The sequence below is a fragment of the Malurus melanocephalus genome, unplaced genomic scaffold (genome assembly GCF_030028575.1).
Source record: "Malurus melanocephalus ecotype Western Australia unplaced genomic scaffold, MMel_1.1 scaffold_4, whole genome shotgun sequence".
NCBI lineage: Eukaryota > Metazoa > Chordata > Aves > Passeriformes > Maluridae > Malurus > Malurus melanocephalus.
This window is the reverse complement of record NW_026623236.1, coordinates 1,959,435-1,966,558: the sequence shown is the minus strand read 5'-3', so window position 1 is coordinate 1,966,558 and position 7,124 is coordinate 1,959,435.

The following is a 7,124-nucleotide window of genomic DNA, read 5'->3' as shown; positions in this document are numbered from 1 at the left end:
AGTTGTGTGCCCCTGCTGTGCACTGCTGCTGGAAATGAGCCTCTAATCCAAATGGCTGTGACCTGGATATCAAAGAAAGAAAATTAGAGGTCTGTTGCCAAGAAACTGGGTGTCCTTGGCATCTAGCAAAGCAGAAACAGTTTTAATTATCTAATTAAAGTGGGGCATCCCATTATTTTATGTCATTTAGAAAGCCAGTTGTGGATGTTGTCCAGTTGCTTTCCTAGTACTTTGTAGAAAGGGTCCCTGACCTGCACAGATAGCTGTGATGGGTGTGCATATCAAAGCAAAGATGTTAACAAAAGCACCAGGGTGGTGACCATTGACTGTGTTCATATATTGTTAGTCCTGTGTAGGTTTTGCTCATAATCTTTTCAAGTTAAAACTAATCAAAACCTGTTCTGTAGGACACCAGTGTTTGGAAATTTGGGTTTTTTTCAGTGTTCTATTTTGTCCTTCGTTTTAGCTCTGTGTCTCAGGGGTGGTTTTCATTGACTTTGAAATCTAACTTGGCAAAGTTTAATGGCACTTGCTGTTTTGCTTGTTTCTCCTCTGGTCTGCTTTTCCTTTGATATGCTCTGATAAATATTTGCTATGGGACAGATTTCAATCTCAGTTACGTCAGTATAAATGAAAAGCAAAAAGCACAGTCACTGAATTCTGTGATTATGCTAGAGGAAGTGAAATCAGACTTGGGCTGTCCTGTCCAAAGTCAGTAGCTCTGTATTGAAACAGCCTTTGCTAATGAGGGAGAGACTCGAGAGGACAGAGAGCCTGCTGCAGGGAGTCACTGCCTGAGACAGGACTCTGGTCTCTGGAAGTTTCAGGGTGAAGACGATGCCCAGGGAAATAGTTAAATATGCATACTGGGAATTAAGTAAGTGTCAGATGATTCACATTAAAGTCTTAAGAGCACATAGGGTGAGCAAAGAGTCATTTTGTTTTAGACTTGTAAGCCACAAAGGATGGGAATCTCATTTTCCTTTCCGCTGCACTCCTTACGCTTGGTTTATTGGGGGCATGTACATACCCTGCAACCTCTGTGTAATTGAGTTTGCCAGACCTGGTCACATGGGCTATAATTTCAATTATTTTTTAAATTTACATTTTTTAAATTCTTGTTTTGGCCTTTAAGGTTCTCCTTGGTTGGAATGAGGCTGTTTTCTTGTGGTTCCTCCCTAAGTTATTTAGTGCTGAGGGCAGGATGGGTTACAATGCGGTCTGCGTGGGCTAAAGCCCTCCAGCCCTGCACTTTTGACCCTTTCCTGCTAGGGCTTTACTACAACTTAAGCTATGTAAATGCATGGTAGCATGCAGCTTATTAAACACTCAGCCTCTTCCAGACTTAATGGCTCTGCCGGGTCCTGCCTGCTTAGTGGCATAGCAAAGCTGTGTGCTTAGCAACCCTGGCTGCCATGAGTGCATCCCCCTCATGCTCTACCTTCCCTGCTACCTCACCACCGAATATAACAAATATTTCCAGCCTTTCCTGGAACAAAAACTTTCCTAGGTTCAGGTRTAACTACCACCTGCCAGCTACAGCCTGTGTATTTTAACAGCGTCATGAAGGCTGACAGGACAGGAGGCACAGCCCTGGGCTGTTAGAGGTGCTCAACTCCCTTCTGCAAGTAGCAATAACTGTAAAACAAATATATACACCACTAAATGCAGACCTGATTGTTTCAGCACTTGCTTTTTCTTAGCAATTTAAAAATTTCAAAAACTCATAGTTTCAAGGAAATTTGTTAACCACTGCTCTTTTGGGCTGGAAAAGTACACAATTTGCAAGGATGTGGGTGCTCTTRTCCTCTGTAGGTTGAACTCATTTCCTGCATGGAASAGAGATAGAGCCAGTAAATCTCTTCTCTCCTATATTATAAAAGGTAAACTGTGGTGTTGTTGGYTGGTTAATTTCTTCATTTATTTTGTTGGTTTTGTTTCTTAAAAGCTGAAGAAGATTATTATGACTTTTCTTTCTTTTCACCTCAGGAAACCCTTCTGAGGTCTTGGACACAAGTATGGCTCAGCTAAGCTTCTAGTAAGGTGCTCACTCAGAAATTACTATATTGGGGGAAATGAGTAGCAGGTTTTCAAGTATKTTAACCCATGAGAAATCACAACTATTTTCTAAATAAAGAAGCCATAGGTCCTTCTCTCTGTTATTTCTGCATTAAGCAAATAACTTCTTTTGAGGTGTGGTCTACTCCTGCCATCGACAGAATRAAAATGAGGATGCTCTCTGGGAGAAAACATGTAAAAAGGGAGGTGGGAAAAGATGATATCATGCCAGATACCACTGTGCCTTCTGGTCTGCCACAAGGCCGTGCTTCAAGCCTCTATGGGGCAAGGGCGTCTGCCAGAAAACAGCCCTGAATTTTCAGATCCAAAGATATTTGGTATGCATTTTCCTGGAGACAAACCTCCAGAAGTCCAGCATGTAATGGTAATATTTATATAACAATTCAGTTCTTCAAAGAAGTATACAGAAGCTGTGAACTAATCTGCACAGCAATTCAGTTGAGTTTATTATATTTGAACTGTTTTATCTCTGGCGARCATGCAGGGAGATTAAGCAACTACTCTGGAGTTACCAAATGCATCTGAGGTAGGGCCCAGATTAGAATATTGATTTCTGGCTTCCTGAGTCCCAGGCTCAGTTCACTACATTATGTTGTCTTTACAGATAACATTTAGACAAATAGATCTTGACATATCAAAAGCTCAGTAGCCTCTCAGAAAATTGAGCAGGGCTTTAGCTGTTCARTTCCTGTGATTTGTGCATGCTTCATGCTTGGTCCCAGTAATGTCAGTAGCTATTGTATATTTACAGTGAAGTCACTTGTATCCTGAGGCATACTAGAATTCTTTTTTCCTCCAAGTAGAAATAAGCTTAATTATAATACATTTTCCTCTTGTCAGATTGAAATTTCTACATAAAATTTCAAAGAAATTTAACCTCAGTCATCTTTACAAAAATCCTCACATTGGTAGAGATTTTCAGTCCTGACCAATGGTAGCTTGTCACTCTTTCTAATTTCTTGAGTAAGAAGTCAGAAAAATGGGAAAAGTCCTGCATACCGGAAGTTCAAATCCAAGTACCTTTGAAATCACCACATACCAAGGATTCTCAGYTTCTGTTATCCAAATGCCAAAGAAAAGGCAAGTATCTACTTKAAAGCTGAAATAAATTCAACACAGAGAATAACTCGGCTATATTTGTATTAGAAAATTTGTCTCCAAGTAGCCACAGAGGTGTAAGAATATTGCCATTGCTACAACYCAGGAAACTTCCAAACTATACCTGAGCTTGCTGAGGTGTAGGCCAGAACTGTTTTTTCACATTTCTAAACTCCAGGTGTCCCATCTGCAGCTAACAAAGGACCCTGGTTACTCTCACAGAGCCTGCTTGAAGGTTGACAGYTGTACAAAAGCTGTACTGGTGTTTCAAACACATCAAGTTGTCTAATAGCCTTCTCCACCCTTCTTTGTTACTCAATGCAGCAGTACGCTGTCATTTGTCAGAGCACCAAAACTGGAGACATGCTGAATATGTGAATACCAAGGAAGTGGTTTCCTTAGCAATAACAGGCATGTGAAAGTCAAAACTTCCTTTCCTCCTCATGTGACCTTTTTCAAAGCAATTCAGCCTGGGGACAATAGGAGTGAATTCCAAACACCCGCAGCGTTCCTGCATGGCTCGGCAAAGATCTGCCAAATGGCAAATTTATCTTACCTATTTATTAAGGCAAAATTATATTTCTCTTTATATGTTCTTCACTAGGATTTGGTATGTTTTTATGTACAGGAAAGTGCTTCTTGAAAGCAGAATTACCTAATACCACATAAACAAATCTATAGAATATAAGTAATTTTCACGCCATTGTGGACCAAAACTTTTGTTATGCATAAAATCCAAAGTCCTTTCTGTTGTCAGGAAATAGGAGCATGAAAACTCTTACCAGCTTGTTTTAATAGCTGAAGTTCCCTGATTACATTTTGCCCATTTTATTTAARGGGAAGAAAAGAGAAAGGGAGATGATTTATGAAGGCAGATAGGAGGAAGATGACATTGATCTCACCCATCCTGCACACAGGAGCAGTATCGGTCCTCTGTTGCTATTCTTATCCTATTTAGTACAGCCTTTTCTCATCCCTAAGGAGACACTAGYGATAGCCAGAAGTACTTGCAAAAAGCTGCCTATCCAAGAATACTGAAGTATTTTCTAAATGTAGCTACTAAATTTAAACCTGGGCTGTCTACTGAGTTAGGRAACTATTCTCTCCCTTTTTCCAGCTGGGGAGGTGATACAGCAGGTAGTTGKCAAAAGGTCAGTGAAAATTTCTGTTGGAGCTGGAAATAGTTGTTCACCATGTTTTCTGTATTTTAACATGTAGCAGACTGTCTTGGATTTCAGAAACTTAAGGAAAGTTCTGGTATTACAGTTCTCCCCAGATTCAGTTGCTGGACCACCCATACACAGCCTCTTGCCTTGCTGCCTGATGGGGTCTGTATTCAAGTCCCTGGTGATTCAYAGACAAGGGTTTAGGCCTCAAGGACCACTGATTATCATCTTGCTTTTAGTCACAAATRCTGTGGTTTGCTTGGGGTTTCCCCWCCACTTTCASCTTTTAGTTTGAAACTCTAGTGTATAAGTTTTCAGAAATGAAAGATGCAATGTGAGTAGCTGAGTTTGGAGCTGATCCYACCAGGCAGGAGAAGAAATTTGACAGGAGACAGTTCCTCTGCAGCTTTTGTGAATCAGAAAGAGATGTGCTGTGGATTTGGAGCCTTGATGTCTGGAGGAAAACAGGGAAGCCATCTGCTCCCACAGGTGCTGGCGCATCCGTGCTTTGTGCYGGCTCCTCCAAGGCAAAATGTGTTGTCTAGCCAAGCATTCATGTCCAACAGAGTGTGTAAGTACCTGCAGCGAGTTGTTGTATGAAATCCCAATCCACTCTTGGCAAAATGTCATACCAAGCATGTTCATGTTTAATGCCAGGAGCTATTCAATTGCTCTGCAATATTCCTGTGGTTTCTGAAGGTGGAGAGTCATGAGGATGCTTGAAGAAGGATGCAAATGGGCTGTTCTCGGGGGGATGCCTGGTACATGGCAGCAGCCTCTGCCACTGATTCAGTGCCCAAGGGGGTGACATTCAAACCAATTTTTGGTAACAGCCTCATAGCCAAAGCCAGATATGATCAGAAACAGGGGCAGCTGAAGCAAAACAAACACAACTGTGGTGAACAACTGCAATGAGCCTTTCTGGATGAGACACCTGTTCCGCACAGGGAACAAAGAGCAGGAAAACCAGGACCGTGCTACCCATGGGGGAGCAAGCAAACAGCAGCTGGGTCATGGCTACAATGGCACCACCACAGTGTRGTGCAACATGGAGGTGGGCTTTCTGCCATAAGGAGGCTTAGCAAGTAATGCCACAGGCCCAAAGTACTGCATTACTCAGGCTGTGTGAASTAGTTATAGACTTGAAATGGCAGAGATTGTGAAACCAAAGACAACTGACTGCTCCCAGACAGTGCTGTGACATAAGAAAGGAGTACTCAGAAAAAGGCCCCTGCATTATTTTTCCTGTGTGGCAGAATAGGATCAGAAGGTGTAAGTATATGGGCTGGGTCAAAGTGGAGCTAGGCAGTAGCTGCGTGCCACAGTAATACCCAGTAAACTACTGCACTGCCAGACAGTGCTGATTTTGTTACATGTCACTGCTGAAATKGGTAATTCAGAACTTAACTCAGCTGTCTCCATGTTGCTGTTCTGCATGCAGTGCTTTCCAATCTGCTGTCACCTTGGCCAGGGGTTAAGTGCTGTCACTGTCTCTGAGACACTGGAATGGCACTGGCAGATTCTGGGAKGTAGGTGGGCATGGTGAGGTTGTGGTGGGGACAGAGCTCCTAGGAGCCCTGGGAAAACATGGCACTCAGGAAGGGTGTTCCCCTCCCAGCAGTCAGAGCAGAGCAGAGCCTGCTCCACATTGCAGGATGTCTCTCTGGCCTGGCTGGGGGTTTAGAGAGGTGCAGATCAACAAGGGGAAAAAAGCAGCTTTGGCCAACACTTCATCTCCCTCAGACGGCACCAGCCTACCACTATCCATGCTGCTGCCAGTGCATGAAGAATTCAAATTCATTTCAATGACTAGAAGTCTGCTGGTGCGGAAGCAGCCCTGCACATTAACCACCCMAAATTCCAGGAAGAAGCACAGACTGGTGCATAAACACAACAGCAGCAAAAAATAAATGAAAGACAGGAGAGATCTGCCTGGGGCTTGGGAGAGACTGGCACCGAGCTGCCTATGTCCGGGTACAGTGTAACCTGCTAGGACTCAAGGAATTGTTTTCCTRTCAAGGACGAATTTGAACATACAGGCTCAATGCATTCTAATCACCCAGCACAGAGCAGGCTGCAAGATGTTTGTCTCATGCTGTGGGACTAGGCACTATTTACAGCAATCCCGTAGAAGTGTCATAGGATGATACTCTCAGCTACATGTGGCTAATTAATGGGGTTTTCTTCATTCCTTTGTTCATGTTAAGACATGCTCTATTTCTCTCAATGTGTCATTTAGCTCGATAATTTTTTTGAAAAATTACTCAATGAACATTTAAGCAAAGATTCTTTCAAAGTTTTTGTCCCTTTGGGAGAAAAATCTGACCAAATACCTTTCTGTTCCTTTGTAAGAGAATAATACAGTCAGGACATGCCAYCTCTTTCTGTCTAGTCCAGTTATTTTTTTCACTTAGTTGTTGCATGCTTCAGTTTTACAATTGCTCCCACGGGTCATAATAAACCAAGATACAAAGAAAATATATTCAGTGTATTTTGAAAAATAACAAGTTACATCCTTTACAGGCAATCAGGGCTGAGGCATACTATACAAACTTTTTTTCTTGTCCTTTAATCTCACTTATGAAGGGCATGGTTCAGCCATGCTGGTTTCTTTAGAGCATGTGCTGATAGGATTTAATTAATAAATCAGATTTCAGATTCTGTGACTACTAGAAAATGTTCAGCAGCAAAGTCACTTTGACAGAGCTGCTTTTCAACTTATTATCCTTCTGCTGAAAGATCTCCCAATGAATCCAATATTYGTCTCAAATGCTGAAGACA